General features: G+C 41.0%; 1 long non-coding RNA gene and 1 other non-coding gene across 2 annotated transcripts in view; both read left to right on the top strand.

Annotated features, from left to right (window-relative positions):
* The window catches only part of LOC139183583 (uncharacterized), an 87,445-nt gene that overhangs the window by 7,870 nt on the left and 58,560 nt on the right, over nucleotides 1-21,015 (top strand). The gene's annotated exons all lie outside the window — the stretch shown is intronic.
* TRNAS-GGA (transfer RNA serine (anticodon GGA)) lies at nucleotides 5,115-5,186 on the top strand. Its single transcript has one exon. It is a non-coding gene; the product is annotated as a tRNA-Ser (tRNA).

Raw genomic sequence — 21,015 nt, 5'->3', positions numbered from 1 at the left:
CAGTCTGTTGTTCCATGCCCAGTTCTAACTGTTGCTTCCTCACCTGCATACAGGTTTCTCAAGAGGCAGATCAGGTGTTCTGGTATTCCCATCTTTTTCAGAATTTTCCACAGTTTGTTGTGATCCACACAGTTAAAGGCTTTGGCATAGTCAATAAACCAGAAATAGATGTTTTTCTGGAACTCTCTTCCTTTTTCCATGATCCAGTGGATGTTGGCAATTTGATCTCTGGTTTTCCTTTTCTAAAACCAGCTTGAGCATCTGGAAGTTCATGGTTCATGTATTGCTGAAGCCTGGCTTGGAGAATTTTGAGCATTACTTTACTAGTGTGTGAGATGAGTGCAATTGTGTGGTAGTTTGAGCATTCTTTGGCATTGCCTTTCTTTGGGATTGGAAAGAAAACTGACCTTTTCCAGTCCTGTGGCCACTGCTGAGTTTTCCAAATTTGCTGGCATATTGAGTGCAGAACTTTCACAGCATCATCTTTCAGGATTTGAAATAGCTCAAATGGAATTCCATCACCTCCACTAGCTTTGTTTGTAGTGATGCTTCCTAAGGCCCACTTGACTTCACATTCCAGGATGTCGGCTCTAGGTGAGTGATCACACCATCGTGATTATCTGGGTCATGAAGCTCTTTTTTGTACAGTTCTTCTGTGTATTCTTGCCACCTCTTCTTAATATCTTCTGCTTCTATTAGGTCCATACCATTTCTGTCCTTTATCAAGCCCATCTTTGCATGAAACGTTCCCATGGTATCTCTAATTTTCTTGAAGAGATCTCTCGTCTTTCCCATTCTATTGTTTTCTTTTAGTAGTGAACAATTCTTTGTGACCTCATGGGTTGTAGCCCACCCAGCTCCTCTGTCCATAGGATTTCCCAGGCAGGAAATACTGGATTTGGTTGCCATTTCCTCCTCTAGAGGGTCTTCCTAATCCTGGGATCGAACCCACATCTCCTGCATTGCAGGCAAATTTTTTTTTTAATCCCCAAGCCAACCAGGGAAGACTGTAGCCCTTGAGAAGGAACTAAAGCTCCTTGACCTCACTTAGTGACTAAATTATTATTATTTGGTCTCCTTTGACTGTTTTGTTTCTGCATTTTCTCACTTCTCCAATAAAATTTATTCTTTGGCTAAATTTTTTTCACAGGCAAAAGGCAGGCTGAGGACCTGGGGGTCAAGGACCATAGGGTCCTGCTCCATTTCAGTTAACAGTAAATGTTTATGGAGAAAAATGTTTATGGAGAAATTCTGTGTCCAGCATGGTCTTAACTATTTTATGTACATGGTTTCATTTAATTCTCACTACAACCTTAAGTGGTAGATCCTTTTTTGCCAAATCATACACACCTAATAAGGGGTAGTGCTACCTGATTCAGAGCCCAAGAGCTGAACCTTTGTATTATTTACCCTCCATACTCTAATAGGCCTTCTCTGGTGGTTTAGTGGTAAAAAGTCTACCCACAACGCAGGAGACACTGGTTCGATCCCTGAATTAGAAAGATCCCCTGGAGAAAGAAATGGCAACTCACTCCAGTATTCTTGCCTGGAAAATCCTGTGGACAGGGGAGTTGGGCGGGCTACAGTCCATGAGGTTGCAAGAGCTGGACACGACTTAGCCACTAAACCACCATACTCTAATAGGAAACCATGGCATGCTCAATTTTAGGGAAAAAAAAAAAAAAGTATGGTGAATATGTTTTTTTTTTTTTTGAAAAAGTGAATTAATCTGTGAAATTAATCTTTTCTTCACAAAGTGAGAGTGGAATGAAATATTTCAACAGCTGAAATTTCCTATTCTGTGTTGATAACGCAGTCATTAAAGCCACACTCCCTAGACAGGCTTCATCAGAAGAGTGACAGTAGAGTACAGGCGTCCCGAGTTTTCCTGCAGTTCAATTCATGGTGCTTTGCAGATACCATGTTTATAAATCGAAGCTTTGCAGCAATCCTATGTTGAACAAGTCTTTCAGAGCCATTTCTCCAATAGCATTTGCTCACTTCCTGTCTCTTTCACATTTTGGTAATGCTTTACACTTTTTTTTATTACTGTGTTTGTTATGGTGATCAGTGATCTTTGTTACTATCTGACTCACTGACAGTTCAGATGATGGTTAGCATTTATTAGTAATAAAGTATTTTTTTAATGAAAGTGTATACCCTGTTTTCTTTAGAGGTGATGTAAATATAGCTTTTATATACACTGGAAAATAAAAAATTTTGTGTGACTTGCTTTATTGGGATTCTCTTTATTTTAGTGGTCTGAATCAAACCACAGTCTCTCCAAGGTGTGGCCATGTCACGGAATTTAGACAGCCCGGCCTACTATAAGGGGGAGAAGAAAGTTCACAGCAAGCGACAGTGGTGGGCAGAGGGAGGGCGGCGCCGTGTATGTGCCTTTGTCGCCCCAACAAAAGACAAAACTGTTGCCAGTTCTGTTCACTGGTCTATCCAGCTTATGAAGGAGCTCTCCTGAGAGGTGAGGTGGCCGCTGCGGGCTGCCATCGAGCCTCACACTAAATCCTTTTCTGCTCTTTCACTCCTGCAACTCAACAGATTGTAACCATTTCTCTAGCAGGCACTGAAGGAAGGCACAGTGAGGCCAGAGCAGGCAGCCGGGGTCACCTGGGGCACGCCAATAGCTGTGCCTAATGACAACATCGGAAAGCCCAGTCAGGCTCCAGAAAGTTCCCTTGAGCAATCCCTAACACTGTGAGGGACTTTTGTGAGGCCTCCTCAGTGTAGGGCACCTGCAAAAAGGCTCATTAGCTACAGGAAGTCTCTTTTGCTGTTCAACTGCACCTCCAGCTCAGAAACATCAGACTCTTGGCAGGTAGAGCCTGTCAGCAGCTCAGGGAAATCTTTCCTTTGGTTTCAGTTCATGAGGTTTAGCAGCCTCTTCAGTCACCCATGAAGGAACTGAATACCCACAGTAAACTGCAGTGAACTCATCTGTTTATTCGTATAATAATGACCATGCACACTGTTGTAGAGTTCTGAGCACTGTAAAGCCCTTTTGAGAATTAGCCTCTAGATTCAAATATAGAATTTGTATGTTTTTCTCCCCCACAGAGCTTGCCCTTTCTTCTTTCCTATAACATTAAAAATTACATTATCACATTTATTATCACTATTTGTTTTAGTTTGTTTGACTTGTCCTGCAAATAATTTTTTATGATATATTTTTCCTGAATATATACAGATATTCTTCACCTTACGATGGGGTTATGTCCTTATAAACCTCTTGTTGTAGCCACGCATTCCGGGAAAGTAATTAACCTCCAATTAAAATAAATAAATTTATATTAATAAAAGAAAAAAAATAAAATAAAATATACTGTCATCTCTTATTCAGTGACCAATAAATTCTTCTTGTGAAAATTTTTTTCAATTAAAAAAAAAAAGGACAATGCAGATAGTGGAGTGCAATTTATTACACCTGCGGGCCCAAGGCAGTCTCCTCTTAGCCAAGGACCCCGACCAGCATTTGTGAAAATCTTTTATACCCCACGTGGATGTGTCTGAACCCACCACTCCAAATTCCTTGAGACTTACATAAACCAAGGAAAATACAATCCCAATAACCCCATCATTCACGTGCTATGTACTCATGTGCTCAAAAAATCAAACAGTTAGCCAATAATCAATAAACCTGAGGTTACACTCCGATTGATACAGAAAAATTTACGGCCTGTCTGGAGGAAGGGGTGATTAGTGTATGTTTTCTCTTAAGCGATGAGTAACCTAGATATGATCTTCAAGGCTCCCCTGTCTGGAGGGGGTCTTATCCTTCTGTTGTTGTTTTCATAGGCACTAAACCCAGAGTTCAGAGTCCATTGGAAAGGTAGCCGAGCATGATCAGCATGAACAGGCCTAAGATGGAGTCCAGGCCCTATGAATTCCTTCTTCATTGTAAGTTCAAAGTATCCTAAGTGAAAAATACATTGAATACACCTAAGCTACCTATACATCATAGCTGGGTTTACCCATGCTCAGAACACTTAGATTAGCCTGCAGTTGGGCAAAATCTTCTAAGACAAAGCCTATTTTATGATAAACTGTTGACTATCTTGTGTTATTTGTTGAATACTGTGCTGATAGACACAAAATGCTTGCATGCGTCCAGAATGACTCAGTATGTTGGTAGTTTACCCTCGTGGTCACGTGGTTGACTGGAAAACTGCAGCTGCCACCCAGAATCATGAGACAGTGTGGTAACACATATTGCTAGCCTGGGAAAGATCCAGATTCAGAACTTAACATACGATTTCTACTGAACACATACAGCTTTCGTACCACCACAGAGTCTAAGAGTCCTTAAATGGAATCATTCTAAGTTAGGGACCATTATAGATTCCATTCATAGTAAAGCGACTTCAAGGATGATTGCAAAGCACATTTTCCAGTAAACAAGTCTCTCCTTCCGTCACACAGTCAGTCTTTATTTCCCGCATATTATATGTCTATATTCTTCTAGATCCTGGGAATATAACCGTATTTTGGATTGACTGGGCAGGGAAGGTTTCACTAAGGTGACACTTAAGTAAAGATATGAGGATTTCCCTGGTGGCCCAGTAGTAAAGAGTCTGTCTGACAATGCAGGGGACTCCAGTTCAGTCCCTGGGTCAGGGAGATCCTACATGCCACGGGACAACTAAGCCTTGCACCACAGCTGCTGAGCCTGTGCTCTGGAGCCACACACTCAAGAGCCTGCAGTCAGCAACGAGAGAGAGAAGCCACCACGGGGAGAATCCCGAGCATTGCAATGGAGAGTAGCCCCCTCTTGACAAAACAGAGAGAGCCTGTGCAGCATTGAAGACCTGGCTCAGCCTAAATAGATACAGATTTGAAAGATGCAAGAGTGTGGTTTACAGCTTGAGGGGAAGATGGGCTGGCCAGAGAGAAGAGTCAGTGTGGTTGTTTACATACACGGGTTGATTCCCTTTGGTCCTTGTGTTGCGAAGGAAGGGAGACAGTAGTTACATAAGGATTGGCTGTGTTTATGACTGAAACCTACTGCAGTGGATTGTGAGTTTGTGCCCCCCTCCCAGCCCCCAAACTCATACATTGAAACATCCCAATGTAATGGGTTCTCTAAGAGGTAATTAAGGGCTTCCCTGGTGGCTCAGAGGTTAAAGCGTCTGCCTGGAATGCAGGAGACCTGGGTTCGATCCCTGGGTTGGGAAGATCCCCTGGAGAAGGAAATGGCAATCCACTCCAGTACTCTTGCCTGGAGAATCCCATGGAGGGAGGAGGCTGGTGGGGTACAGTCCATGGGGTCGCAAAGAGTCGGACACGACTGAGTGACTTCACTTCACTTCAAGAGGTAATTAGGTGATGAGGGTGGAGCCCTCGTGAATGGGATTTGTCCCCTTACAAGAAGAGGCTAGAGAGCTCTCTTGCTCTTTACTTGCCTCTCCGGATACAATAGAAGTTGGCAGATTGTAACCTGGAGGAAGGTTTCTCTGGAACTGTACCATGCTGTCACCCTGATCTTGAGGTCTGCAGCCTCAAGAACTGTGAGAAATGAATTTCTGTTGTTTATAAGCTACCTAGATTATGGTAATTTGTTATAGTAGCCCCCAAAAGACTGAGGTACCTATATAATTAACTAATTGGTTTGGAAAGGTAACATACTGTGAAGAAATTTCAGAAGTGTTGGTCTAAAATGGCTATATAAACAAACTTGACTGTTTTATTTCAAGGCTTTGTTAAATTCAGAAAAAACCACTGTTTTATCAAATAACTGATTCAACTGTATTTCCTTTTGAAGCAATTATTTTTATGACAAATAACAGAAAAGCTGCTCTGTAGAGAGAAAAAGTATAGGTATGAGACAGTGATCAATAAATTCAGGTAAAATAAGAGAGTAAATCTCACGTTGAGTATGCTTCACTTCAGTCAGTCAGTCATGTCCAGCTCTTTGTGACCCCACGCACTGCAGCATGCCAGGCTTCCCTGTTCACTGTCTCTTGGAATTTGCTCAAACTCATGTCCATCGATTTGGTGATGCCATCCAACCATCTCATCATCTGTCATTCTCTTCTCTTCCTGCCTTCAATCTTTCCCAGCATCTGGGTCTTTTCAAATGAGTCAGCTCTTCGCATCAGGTGGCCAAAGTATTGGAGCTTCAGCATCAGTCCTTCCAATGAATATTTAGGGTTGATTTCCTTTAGGAGTGACTGGTTTGATCTCCTTGAGTCTCCAAGGGACTCTCAAGAATCTTCTCTAGTACCACAGCTCAAAAGCATCAATTCTTTGATACTTAGCCTTCTTTATGATCCAGCTCACATCTGTACATGACTACTGGAAAAACCATAACTTTGACTATATGGACCTTTGTCTGCAAAGTGATGTCTCTGCTTTTTAATATGCCATCTATGGGGTCACACAGAATCGGACACGACTGAAGCGACTTAGCAGCAGCAGCAGCAGCAAGGTTCATCATAGCTTTTCTTACAAGGAGCAAGCATCTTTTAATTTCATGGCTGCAGTTACCATCTGCAGTGATTTTTAGCCCAAAAATAAAGTCTCTGTTTCCATTTTTACCTGTCTATTTGCCATAAAGTGATGGGACTGGATGCCAAGATCTTAGTTTTTTGTATATTGAATTTTAAGCCAGCTTTTTCACTTCCTGTTTCACCTTCATCAAGAGGTTCTTTAGTTCTTCTTTGCTTTCTGCCATAAGCATGGTGTCATCTACTATCTGAAGTTATTGATATTTCTCCTGGCAATCTTGATTCCAGCTTGTGCTTCATTCAGTCCAGGATTTCTTATGATGTACTCTGCATATAAGTTAAATAAGCACGGTGACAATATACAGCATTGATGTGCTCCTTTCCCAATTTTGAACCAGTCTATCGTTACACGTCCGGTTCTAACTGTTGCTTCTTGACCTGCATACAGGTTTCTCAGGAGGCAGGTAAGGTGGTCTGATATTCCTGTCTCTTTAAGAATTTTCCAGTTTGTTGTGATCCACACAGTCAAAGGCTTTAGCATAGTCAATGAAGCAGGAGTATGTTTTTCTGGAATTCCCTTGCTTTTTCTTTTTTTTTTCCCCTTGCTTTTTCTATGAGCCAACAGATATTGGCACTCTGGTTCCTGTCTCTTCTAAATTCAGCTTGTATGTCTGAAAGTTCTTGGTTCATGTATTGTTGAATCCTGTCTTGAAGGATTTTGAGCATTACCTTGCTGCTGCTGCTGCTGCTAAGTCACTTCAGTCATGTCCAACTCTGTGCGACCTCATAGATGGCAGCCCACCAGGCTCCCCCGTCCCTGGGATTCTCCAGGCAAGAACACTGGAGTGGATTGCCATTTCCTTCTCCAATGCATGAAAGTGAAAAGTGAAAGTGAAGTTGCTCAGTTGTGTCTGACCCTCAGCGACCCCGTAGACTGCAGCGCACCAGGCTCCTCCGTCCATGGGATTTTCCAGGCAAGAGTACTGGAGTGGGGTGCCATTGCCTTCTCCGATTACCTCACTAGCACGTGAAATTAGCGAAATTCTGTTGTGATTTGAACATTCTTAGGCTTCCCTGGTGGCTCGTGGTAAAGAATACGCCTGCAATGCAAGGGCACAGGAGACACCGGTTTGATCCCTGGTTCAGGAAGATTCCCTGGAAGAGGGCGTGGCAACCTACTCCAGTGTTCTTGCCTGGAGAATCCTCATGGACAGAGGAACCTGGCAGGCTACAGTCCATAGGGTCACAAAGAGTTGGACATGACTGAAGCAACTTAGCAGGCATGTTGAATATCCTTTGGCATTGCCCTTCTTTGGGATTGGAATGAAAACTGACCTTTTCCAGTCCTGTGGCCACTGCTGAATTTTCCAAATTTGCTGACATATTGAGTGCAGCACTTTCACAGCATCATCTTTCAGGATTTGAAAGAGCTCAACTGGAATTCCATCACCTCCACTAGCTTTGTTTGTAGTGATGCTTCCTAAGGCCCACTTGACTTTGCACTCCAGGATGTTTGGTGCTAGGTGAGTGATCACACCACTGTGGTTGTCTGGGTCATTAAAACCTTTTTTGTACAGTTCTTCTGTGTGTTCTTGCCACCTCTTCTTAATATCTTCTGCTTCTGTTAGGTCTATACTGCTCTGTCCTTTATTGTATCTATCTTTGCATGAAATGTTCCCTTGGTATCACTAATTTTCTTGAAGAGATCTCTAGTCTTTCCATTCTATTGTTTTCCTCTATTTCTTTGCATTGTTCACTTAAGAAGGCTTTCTTATCTCTCCTTGCTATTCTTTGGAACTCCACATTCAGATGGGTATATCTTTCCTTTTCTTCTTGGCCTTCCTCTTCTCCTCTTTTCTCAGCTATTTGTAAGGCCTCCTCAGACAACCATTTTGCCTTCTTGCATTTCTTTTTCTTGGGGATGGTTTTGGTCACTGCCTCCCGTACAATGTCGCGAACCTCTGTCCATTGTTCTTCAGGTCTAATCCCTTGAATCAGATCTAATCCCTTGAATCTATTTGTCACTTCTACTGCATAATCAGAAGTGATTTAATTTAGGTCATACTTGAATGGCCTAGTGGTTTTCCCTACTTTCTTCAATTTAAGTCTGAATTTTGTAATAAGTTCATCATCTGAGCCACAGTCAGCTCCTGGTCTTGTTTTTGGTGATTTTTCAGTCCAGTCGCTCAGTCGTGTCCAACTCTTTGCGACCCCATGAACCGCAGCACGCCAGGCCTCCCTGTCCATCACCAACTCCTGGAGTTCACTCAAACTCATGTCCATTGAGTCGTTGATGCCATCCAACCATCTTATCCTCTGTCATCCCCTTCTCCTCCTGCCCTCAATCTTTCCCAGCATCAGGGTCTTTTCAAATGAGTCAGCTCTTCGGTGATTTTTACCACAGTAAAATAAAATGTTAGAAAATGAATTCAGGTGAAAGTCTTCCTTCAAGGGCAAATTAACCTGACTTCATTTTCCACCTTCTATTTATGAGTCAAATAAATCTAATAATTTGAGAGTGTTTCATTTTGCAAGCCTGATATGATCTATATCTCTGAATCTTCTGTTAATGGCTGTGAATATCCCTAAACTGTCTTATGTGTGGAGGCAAGCATTCTAGTCATCCTCCCCATATCTGAATAACCACAACAGGAGTCCTTCATTGCCTGTGCATTTATTATCCAGTTTTCCGATATGAGAAACTATAGGGAAGGAAATGGTAAGAAAACAAGGGCACTCTAAGCCTTCAGCTGGTTTTGCTCGATGGTGACATTGTCAAAGTCCCAGGAAGAGAAGGTAAGCACCCTTCATATCTGCCCTGTGTTGCAGAAGGATCCACACTGTCCTGGGCTTGTGAGGGTCCATCACCCCCTCACCTTCTTGGAAGGTCAGTACAGTTTCTGCCCTCAGCATGTGTTCAGGAAACTTTTCAGTGTGGACACAATGATTAATTTTGTCTTCGAGTTCAAAGGCTGGTTCTGTCATTTTGAGTGATGGTCCAAAGAGTGCAGGAAGAAAAGAAAAAACCTAAAGACTGGGATCCAGGCTCTCTGGCAGGGCAAAGAAGGTTCCAGATAGGGCTGTGCGGTGTGGTCAGGCCTGACCTTGTAGGCTCTGCCCCCTGAAGCATCTGAGCATGCAAGGTCACAAAAGGTCATGAGCCACCAGGCATTTAAAATCTCTCATTTAAACAGTGCCAACTTCCAGATAAGAATGTTTATTTTTTATTTTTCTAGCTCCTTTTAAACACAGTCGGTATTTCTTACTGTTTGGGGACAATAAAATTGTAATGGCCTCTTCCTTTGGTAGGAAGTTAAGAATCTGCCCGGATTTTCAGGGACTTCATGCTCTCCAGCAGTGGTTTTAAATTTTTGTTTTTCTGTGTGTGTTTGCTTTTAATCCAAAATGCGTTATGTGGCTTGTCATCTAAATGGTTCTCTCTATCTGGTGTGTTGTTCTTAACGATCCTCTGTGGCATCCTTTCCATTCCTCACTCCCCAATCACCAGAAGTTAATAACGGTAGAACTCTAAACAAATGAGCCATTATTTCCAAGGGACCATTTCTGCCAGCATTAGATTATTTTTGTATTGTATGAGATGGTTGCCTAGGAGGCTTTTATTTTCAGTAACCACAGTTTTTGTTGTTTCTTGATTTTATGGATGGTAGAAAACAGTTTTGGATTCTACATAGAAAAATTGTCTAAAATCTTCAGCTACACAGCATATGATTTCCTGTAAATTTCTTACTGTGAAAAAAAGAAGAGCCTTTTAATGGAAATAATCACAGGGGCTTTAATACAAAGCTTGTAGTGGAGAGAGCTTCAGTAAGCTAAATCCTGTATCTTAGAGCCCCTTTAAGCTCAGTGGATGAACTAACTATAATAATATGATTTCAGCCTGTAGACAGTAATTTTTCCAGACTGTTTATTCACTTGAGAAAGTCTCTAATGATGGAAAATGACTCTTAACTGGTGAGGTAACTATTTTTTGCAGATCAAAAATGGTAGAAAAGTAGCAGTTTTATAGGCCCGATTTTATAGAAGACTTAAAATGATAGTTTTTTTTTTTTTTTAAGGACAATGCTTGATGCATTCAAAGACCCGGAGAAGTGGGAGAGATGGGAACTATAAAAATAATACGTATTGAGCAATTGGGTGACCAGGGGCTGAGTCTCCAAATGTCTGCTCTTCTGCATTAGTTCAAAGTTCAACGCTCTCAGATTTTGTGGAACATTTACAGTGAGCTAGTTACTGTGCTAATTAACCTCTATGTGATCTACACATGCTGTTTAGAGATACAGTCTATCAGTAATCTGTAAGGTTTTAGGACAGTCAATCTGAGATATTTTTATTTTATCTATATGTGGGCTTCCCTGGTGGCTCAGATGGTAAAGAGTCTGCCTACAATGTAGGAGACCTGGGTTTGATCCCTGGGTCGGGGAGATCCCCTGGAGAAGGAAATGGCAACCCTCTCCAGTATTCTTACTTGAAAAATTGGGCTTCTCTGGTGATTCAGACAGTAAAGAATCCGCCTAGAATGCAGGAGACCTGAGTTCGATCCCTGGGTTGGGAAGATTCCCTGGAGGTGGACATGGCAATCCACTCCAATATTCTTGCCTGGAGAATCCCCATGGACAGAGGAGCCTGGTGGGCTACAGTCCATGGGGTAGCAAAGAGCTGGACATGACTGAGCAGCTAAGCACAGCAAATTATAATGCTGTGTTAATTTCTGCTGTACAGCAAAGAGACTCAGTTCCACACGTATGTATCATATGTATTCTTTTTAATATTCTTTTCCATCATGGCTTATCACTGTGTTTTTCACTGTCAGAGATGAGGGAATTGAGGTTCCCGTAGCTAAAATATCTCACGAGGCCAGACAGCATTTAAGCCGCGTCTGATGCTGACGTTTCTGCCCTGAATCGTTACGCCGTTTTTGTCTTGTGACCAGAAAGCAGGAGAAAGCCTGGGTGCTGGGGAGGTTTGTGGGGGGCTTTGCTTTGTGTGTTATCAAGAAGGAATCTACCCCCAGAGGAAATTCTATGGGGTTTCTCTTTTTCAGGCTACTCTTCTTTCTTTTCTGCATCAGAGCATTAAAACCACCAGGTGTCAGTCTTGCAGATTTTAAAGAAATCATTCTATTTCCTGCTGCACCCCGTAGATTTCTTTATTACAGCTAGGTGGTGCAGTGGTAAAGAATCTGCCTGCTAATTCAGAAGACCAGAGTTCGATCCCTGGGTGGGGAAGATCCCCTGGAGAAGGAAATGGCAACCCACTCTGGTATTCTTACCTGGGAAATCCCATGGACAGAGGAGCTTCGTGGGCTACAGTCCATGGGAGTCAGACATGTCTTACTGACTCAACAGTATTACAGTTAAAGGCTCAATTACAAATGCCAGCATTTATTTTTCTATTTAGGATGTATCAAAAGTAGATAACATAGCTCAGCTTCAAGAGTTATGGTTGGATGGGAATGGGGCAAGAGAATGCTAGGGAGACAAGTTTTCCTTTCCTCTTCTTGGTAAAAGTGTTAGTCGCTCAGTTGTGTCTGGCTGTTTGTGACCCCAGGGACTGTAGCCCTCCAGGCTCCTCTGTCCGTGGAATTCTCCAGACAAGAATACTGGAGTGGGTAGCCATTTCCTTCTCCAGGAGATCTTTCCAACCCAAGGATCAAACCCAGGTCTCCTGCATTGTGGGTAGATTCTTTCCACTCTGAGACACTAATGGGATTGTCTTCATTTCATTCCAGGCTCCTGGGGCACGAAGAGCATTTTAGGAGATGGTGGATGATAAACTCTCCCAAATCGCCATATTTCCTTTTCCAACTTATATCCAATTCATATTGTAAAAAAAATACAAATGTATTATACAAAAGGACACAATGTTGTCTGAAAATGGAGGAAAGAAAAGCCTTCAAATTTTTTTAAAATTTAAATTTAGTTTTTATTGGAGTATAGTTGATTTAATATATTGTGTTATTTTCAGGTATACGGCAGAGAGAATCAGTTACACATGTGTATACAACCATTCTTTTTAAGATTCTTTTCCCATACAGGCAATTACAGAGGGCTTCCGTGATGGCTCAGTTGGTAAACAATTTGCCTGCCAAGCAGGAGACCCCAGTTCAATTCCTGGGTTGGGAAGATCTGAATGGAGAAGGCTACCCACTCCAGTATTCTCAAGTTCCCTTGTGGCTTAGATGGTAAAGAATCCACCTGCAGTGCCGGAGACCTAGGTTTGATCCCCGGGTTGGGAAGATCTCCTGGAAAATGGAACAGCTACCCACTCCAGTATTCTTCTCCTATACAGACCATTACAGAGTATTGAGTAGAGTTCCTGTGCTATGCAGTAGGTTCTTACCATAGGTTAGTTATCTGTTTTATACACAATAGTGTTCATATGTCAATCCCAGTTTCCCAAATTCATCCCCCACTTCCCCACTTGGTATCCATATATCCATTCTCTATGCCTCTGTCTGTCTCTGTTTCTGCTTTGTAAGTAAATTCATCTGTCTTATTTTTCTAGGTTCCACATATAAGGGATATTATTAGATTTGTTTTTCTCGTTCTGATTTACTTCACTTTGTATGACAGTCTCTGGGTCCATCTACATCTCTGTAATTTGCACAAATTTGTCCCTTTTATGGCTGAATAATATTCCATTGTATATATGTATCATATCTTTATTCTTGTATTGATGGACATTTAGGTTGCTTCCATGTCTTGGCTATTGTACATAGTGCTGAAATGAACACAGGAGTGCGTGTATTTTTTAAATTATGGTTTACTCCAGGTTTATACACAGGGTTTACTCCAGGTTTATGCCCAGTAGTAGAATTGCTAGGTCATATGGTAATTCTGTTTTTCTTTTTTTAAGGAACCTCCATAGTGGCTGATTCAGTTTACATTCCCAACAACAGTGTAAGTTTCTCTGTACCCTCCCCAGGATTTATTGTTTGTAGATTTTTTTTTTTTTTTGATGGCTATTGTGACAGGTGTGAGATGATGCCTCATTGTAGCTTTGATTTGCATTTCTCTAATAATTAGTAATGTTGAGCATCTTTTCATTGTTTGTTGGCCATCTGCATATCTTCTTTGGAGAAATGTCTATTTAGGTCTTCCATCCATTTTTTCATTGAGACTTTTTTTGATTTTGAGTTTCTTGATCTACTTGTGTATTTTTGAGATTAATCCTTTGTCACTTGCTTCATTTGCAAATATTTTCTCCCATTCTGAGGATTTTCTTTTTGACTTGTTTGATTTCTTTTGATGTGAAAAAGCTTTTAAGTTTAATTAGGTCCCATTTGCTTATTTTTGGTTTTATTTTCATTACTCTAGGAGGTGGGTCAAAAAAGATCTTGCTTCGATTTTATGGCACAGTGTTCTGCCTATGTTTCCCTCTAAGAATTTTACAGTATCCAGCCTTATATTTAGGTCCTAAATGCATTTTGAGTTTATTTTTGTGATTGGTGTTAGGGCGTATTCTAATTTCATTCTTTTACATGAAGAGGCTGCCTTTTCTTCATTGTATATTCTTGCCCCCTGTATTAGGCAACTGTAGGTGTGTGGGTTTATCTCTGGGCTTTCTATTCTGTCCCATTGATCTGTATTTCTGTTGTTGTGCCAGAACCATACTTTTTCGATGACTGTAGCTTTTCAGTACAGTGTGAGGTCAGGGAGTCTGATTACTCCAGCTCTGTTTTTGTTAAGATTGCTTTGACTATTCGTGGTGTTTTGTGTTTCTATAAAAATTGTGAAATTTTTTGTTCTAATTCTATGAACAATATCATTGGTGATTTGATATGGATTGCACTGAACCTGTATGTTGCTTTGGATAGTATGATCATTTTCACAATATAGATTCTTTGAGGCAAAAACATGGTATATCTTTCCATCTGTCATCTCTGATTTTTTTCATCAATATTTTAGTTTTTTGAGTAGAAACTTTTGCCTCCTAAGGTAGGTCTTTTGCCTCCTAAGGTAGGTTTTCTGCTGCTGCTAAGTGGCTTCAGTCGTGTCCGACTCTGTGCGACCCCATAGATGGCAGCCCACCAGGCTCCCCTGTCCCTGGGATTCTCCAGGCAAGAACACTGGAGTGGGTTGCCATTTCCTTCTCCAATGCATGAAAGTGAAAAGTGAAAGTGAAGTCGCCCAGTCGTGTCCTCCATCCATGGGATTTTCTAGATAAGAGTACTGGAGTGGGTTGCCACTGCCTTCTCCAAGATAGGTTTATTCCTAGGTATTTATTCTTTTTGATGAAATGGGATTGGTTCCTTGATTTCTATTTTCTGATCTTTCATTGTTATATAGGAATACAAGAGAATTCAGCGTATTAATTTTTAAAGATTTTTCATGTGGATCATGTTTAAAGTCTTTATTGAATTTGTTACAACATGGTTTCTGTTTTATGATTTGATTTTTTTCATCTTGAGGCATGTAGAATTTAACTCTCTCACCAGGAATCAAAACTGCAACTCCTGCACTGGAAGGCGAGGTCGTAACCACTGGACCACCCCGAAAGCCCCTGTGTATTAATTTTGTATCCTGTCACTCTACCAAGTTCACTGAGCTCTAGAAGTCTTCTGATAACATCTTTAGGGTTTTCTCGTATGGTGTCCCATCATCTGCAAATAGTGATAATTTTAGTTCTTCTTTTCCAAGTTGGATTCTTTTGATTTCTTTTTCTTCTCTGATTTCCATGGTTAGGACTTTCAAAATTGTGTTGAATGATGTTGTCAAGAGTGAACATTCTTGTTTTGTTCCTGATCTTAAAGGGCGTGCTCTCAATTTTTCACCATTGAGAATGATATTTGCTGTGGGTTTGTCTTATATGACCTTGATATGTTGATGTAGGTTCCCTCTGTGCCCACTTTTTGGAGATTCTTTTTAATCATAAATGTATTGCATTTTGTCAAAAGCTTTTTCTGCATCTATTGAGATGATCATATGGCTTTTAGTCTTCAGTTTGTTGGTGAGACGGATCACAGTGATTGATTTGTGGATATTGAAAGATCATTCTATTCCTGGGATAAATCACTTGATCATGGTGTATGATCCTTTTAATGTGCTGTTGGATTTGCTTTGCTAGTATTTTGCTGAGGATTTCTGTGTCTGTGTTCACCAGTGATATTGGCCTGTAATTTTCTTTTTTTGTGATTTTTTTTTTTCTGGTTTTGGTATCAGGGTAATGGTGGCCTCATAGAATCAGCTTTGGCGTGTTCCTACCTCTGCAATTTTTGGGAAGAGTTTCAAAAGGTGTGTGTTAACTCTTCTCTAAATGTTTAATAGAATTTGCCTGTGAAGACATTTGGTCCTGAACTTTTGTTAAAAGATTTTTAATCAATTTCAGTACTCGTGATTGATCTGTTCATATTTTCTCTTTCTTCCTGGTTTATTCTTGGAAGACTGTACCTGTCTAACAATTTGTCCATTTCTTCTAGTTGTCCATTTTATTGGTATATAGTTGCTTGTAGTCTCTTATGATCCTTTGTTTTTCTGTGATATTCATTGTAACTTCTTCTGAGGAAAGGGTTTTTAAAAATTAAGGTCTTGAACACATCCCTAGTATATAGATTTATAAATGTAAATTCAGTTGTGAAAGGTTAGTTTCAGAAATTTTATAAGCTGTGAGAATGCCTTTAACTTCCCACCTACCACGCACACACGCATACACATTCCCCCTTCATGCGTCTAAGCTTGCCCTTTACTTTGAACATCTCATGTTTGAGAGTTGAAGTTAGATGTCTTTCTAAATCTTTCCTTAACCCATCCTTCCAAAACAAATCTAGTGAAGCAGATGCAATGCAGGGCTGAGATGTGATGGACCAGTTGGGCAGCAGCATGGGTTTCTGTACGGATCTAATACAGCTGGGAAAACTAGAAATTTTCCTAGAAGCTTGCGGGAGAAACTGGCTCTCCTTTTTCAGGAGGTTGGTTTATTGATTCATTCATTAGACGATTGGCTTTTTCATCGTCTCCTTTAAGTCAGTCGTTTTGCCGAGAGTTGTGGATACACAGATGTTCTTGACGTAATTCCTACCCTCAGTGAGAAATGACAGTGGGATTCAGACAAGTAGATTGTCAATGACACAGTATCGAGGGGGCTAGAAAGGAGCGAGGGGGCAGAGGATGCTACACTGCACCGTACAGGGTCAGGGGAAGCAGCTGTGGGGCACTGAGTTAAGAGGTCTTCATACAGAAACCTCACCCCTGGTGTCATGGCGCTGTCTACCGGGTACTTTCCTTCATGTGCATTATTTTTGCAACTGATAAAATAAATGCATCCAGGTGGCTCAGTGGCAAAGAATCTGCCTGCCAATGCAGGAGACTCAGGAGATGCAGATTCAATCCCTCGGTTAGGAAGATCCCCTGGAGGAAGAAATGGCAACCCACTCCAGTACTCTTGCCTGGAAAATCCACGCACAGAGGAGCCAAACAGGGTACAGTCCATGGGGTCACAGAGAGTCGGACACGACTGAGCTGCACAAACACGCACGACCGACATCAGACAAATGTAAAGACAGGTGACATATGGAGAAACAACAAAGAGAAGTAAGCAATCTTTTTAACTCTAAACACTTTTTCATTCATACGTTGTCAGTCAGAGAGAGAATAGACATCCTTAAGAACTGTAGCCAAGGGGTTGTATGGACCGAAGAAAAGAAGTGGTTTGAGTAACTTGTCTAGGAATTAGTGGCCATCTCTTCTACCCAGGGAGGGGAAAAATCCATCAGCCCTTTCGTCTGTTTCTTAGTAGCTAGTGAACCATGTAAGACTCCATTTTTGTACAGCAGGTTGGCTATAAGGAATACTTAGGCAATTAGCAGTAGTCAGCACCTAGAAGCAAACATCTCTTGACATAGTATGTGCTCAGTCGCTCAGTTGCGTCAAACTCTTTGGGGCCCCATAGACTGTAGCCCACCAGGCTCCTCTGTCCATGGGATTCTCCAGGCAATAATACTGCAGTGGGTTGCCATGCCCTCCTCCGGGTGATTCTTCCTAGCCCAGGGACTGAACCCAGGTCTCCTACATTGCGGGTGGATTCTTTATCGTCTGAACCCCAGAGAAGCCCTTGGCATGGTATAAATCATCTTAAATGGAATTAGTCCCTATCCTTCATGTTTTTTTCCTAATGTTAGGTCCAAGGACCAGCTGCATCGGCTCCATAGACGATGCTTGTTACAAGTACAGGTTCTTGGGTCTCTCTTACATTTGCTTACTAAGAATCCGTTTGGATAATGGCCCAAACATGCATTTTAAAAATAAAATTCGTTGATTTTATGCACACCACAGCTTAGGGAGTACTGGTACGGCAGTTTACAATCTTAGAGTACAACTTGGCATAGATACACAAAGAAGGTGATAACAGAGAGAGAAATATAGGGAATATATTTAACCCATGATAATAAACGTGGATAAAAAGAATAATACTTCCTATACTGCAGTTCCAGAAACCACTGAAGCAATTTATATTGAGCAAAAATGCATGAAGGAAACAAAATGATGCTTCAGAGTTTTTCTTGGACTTAAGATTATTAAAAATATCTTTCAGCTGGACTTGAAAAGAGTCTGAAAATCATTCTTTACTGAATTTTCTGAATCATAAAATAGTTCCATGCATTTGGCATGAAACTTCTAGACATATTGCATACATACGTGGTGGGAGGAAGGTTTACCATGGGTGAGAACAGAGACAAACTCTTCTTCCATGTGTCTGTCATGCCTTTCAGAGGAGGAGCAAACAATTTTGAATACACTACATGCCTTTCAGCATTAGAATCCTCTTTACTAATAAGTGCTAAGCACAGAGATGCTAATTGCTTATCAGTCTCAGATCCAGGAACTTCAAGTAGATTTTTCTGGTGAGCTTAATTGGCTTTTGTACTATGTTTCTCTTGCTAGTGGTAAGTTCAAGGTGTATTTCACAGCGCTTTATTGTAAGTACAAATTTCAAACCAGAGCCAATTTATTCCATGACAATAGGCTGGGGGTGAGGGGGGTGTCCCATTATAACCAAGAAGAATTGTGCAAATTTTAAAAAACATTTTTATTTATATTTGTATGGCTGTGCTGGGTCTTCCTTCCTGGGTGCAGGCTTTTTCTTGTTGGGGCGAGCAGGGGCTCCTCTCTAGTTGCAGTGCCTGGACTCCTCATTGCAGGGGCTTCTCTTGTTGTGGGGTGCAGGTTCTAGACTCAATATCTGCAGCATGTGGGCTCAGTAGTTGTGGAGCGTAAGCTCTGGAGTGTGGGTTCAGTAGTTGTGGTGTGTGGGCTTCGTTGCTTCTTGGCATGTGGAATCTTCCTGGACCAGGTATCCAACCCACGTTCCCTGCATTGGCAGGTGGATCCTCTACCACCAAACCACCAGGGAAGTCCAAATTGTACAAATTTTATCAGCAGCTTTACAAGCAATTTTTTAAACTAGCCAAGCCTAGGTTAATGGACTTGCAAGTATATAATCTCCACTTTCCTTGCCCACTATTCATTTCATGCTGATTCCTCTCTCACTTGCACTTAACTCTCCCTCTTTCAGGGGTTAAGCACTACATTTTTCTAGCCATCTGATCCACATTGGCTGAAGCTAACTTGATGAATGAGATAATTAAAAGGAAAAACAGAAAGCTTAAAAGTCTACATCAAGTTCTTGGATTTTCATATATAAAGGAAGAAAGAGTGGAGGAAGGGGAAAAGGAGAAGAAAAAGAAAGTTATATAAATATGAAATGAAAGCAAGATTATGCCAACTAGACATCAGATGACATTATCATTTTATAAAGGTCAAACTTGGAAGAGGAAATATTTTTACCTGTTATTAGGACTAACAGTTTTTCCCTTTCATTTCATGATTTGAATTGTGTGTTTCAACAATGAAGATGTGGAAGTCCTAATCCTCAGTACGTGTGAACGTGAATTTATTTGAAAATAGGGTCTTTGCAGATCAGATTAAGATGAGGTCGCTAGGGTTAGCTCTATTCAATATGACTGGTGTCTATAAAAAGGAAATTTGGGCACAGAAATAGAACGTGATAGAAAGCAATTTAAAGACGCTGGAGAATGCCTGAGGCTACCAGAAACTAGGAGAGACAGGGAACAGTGTCTTCCTTCCAGACCAAAGAGAGAACCAGCACTTCCAACACTTTAATTTGTGACTTCCAACCTCCAAACTATGAGACAATACATTTTTGTTGATTAAGCCAGCCAGATCATGGTAGTTTATCATGGCAGCCCCGGGAAATGAGTATACTTCTTGAAAATATTTAGAATGAAAAAGAATAAATTAAAATGTCATCAAATTGTAGACCTTTGCTCTGTGGGACATAAAAATTTTCTAAATTTTTTGGTTTGGTAAATGGACTGTTAGAAATGGAGAGTGGGCAATAAGGTTGATAGACAAGTTTGTAACTCAAGCTGAAGTCAAATTTTCTGAAAAGCAATGAAGATAGAATTACCATGTGCTGAAATAACAACACAAAAGCTCTGAGTCTCAAGTAAATCTTGGGCTGGATGTGGATTGACAGAACTGAGATGGCTATTAGAATCTGGCACAAACAACCCCTTCGCACATGAGGAAATGGAGGCCCGGGGAAGTTAAATTACTTGGCCAAAAAAATAACTCTTAGCTTACAAAGCTGTCACGCTGGATATATGAACAGACACTTGACACAGCAGAGCCGATTCCATATACTTTGTTACACAAGGTGGTTAACCCAGCCAGGCGTCCTCGTGTGCGCATGTGATTCCTGAATCCAGCCCAGGCTTAGGAGGCAAGGGCATTAGGTTTCTGCTGGGAGACTTTCAGTCAGTCATTAGCTATATGCCATATTTACTCAAAGGAGCAAAGAAATCAAGGTTTTAAGGGACAGAGGAGAGTAATTATTGCCTCTGTTGTCACGTTTGCTTGGAATGAGGCATGAAGATAAACAGGTGACGTCTCCCTCCTTACCTTCCTCCCCGCTTCTTATCATTAGATAATAAGCAGAAACTGTTTCAGAATCAACCAAGATTCATGGACATAGTGTAAGAATCTCTAAAATCTCAGATAGGATGGCTGTTTTACACAACAAAAAAAGGAAGTCTCGAATGCTACAATTGAATGTGAGCCCCATTTATCCGGTCTCCGTGTTTGGAAGTACTTGTTGGACATCGATGTAGAATGCCAAAATCATAATTTGATGAAGCGGTGGCTTCTTTTCTGAACAAATGCTAGTATTCACAAACTGTACTGGTATGCCGGTGAGTGCTTTGCTGAGAAAGTCTCATATTTATCAGATGTTTCCTAAACTAATCACTTGGTTCTAATTTTTAGGAGCTGGGCCTCAAAGAAATATACTTTTTAGGTTGACTATCCCACTGATAATGGTATTCTATACACATGTGTGTAGAATTAGGGCAGGGATTCTGTAATTTGGTCAACTTTTTTCTGTCAGAGTAAACTTTCATAACCCCTCTGTAACAGTAACTAAACAAACAAACAAAAACCCCTTATTTAAGATTTATAGGAAAAAAAAGTATACAAAGAGTTTCTGTATACTTCACATCTAATTTTCTCTGTTGTCATTA

This window comes from Bos indicus, chromosome 6, assembly GCF_029378745.1.
Source record: "Bos indicus isolate NIAB-ARS_2022 breed Sahiwal x Tharparkar chromosome 6, NIAB-ARS_B.indTharparkar_mat_pri_1.0, whole genome shotgun sequence".
Classification (NCBI taxonomy): Eukaryota; Metazoa; Chordata; class Mammalia; order Artiodactyla; family Bovidae; genus Bos; species Bos indicus.
This window is presented reverse-complemented; position numbering and strand designations above follow the sequence as displayed.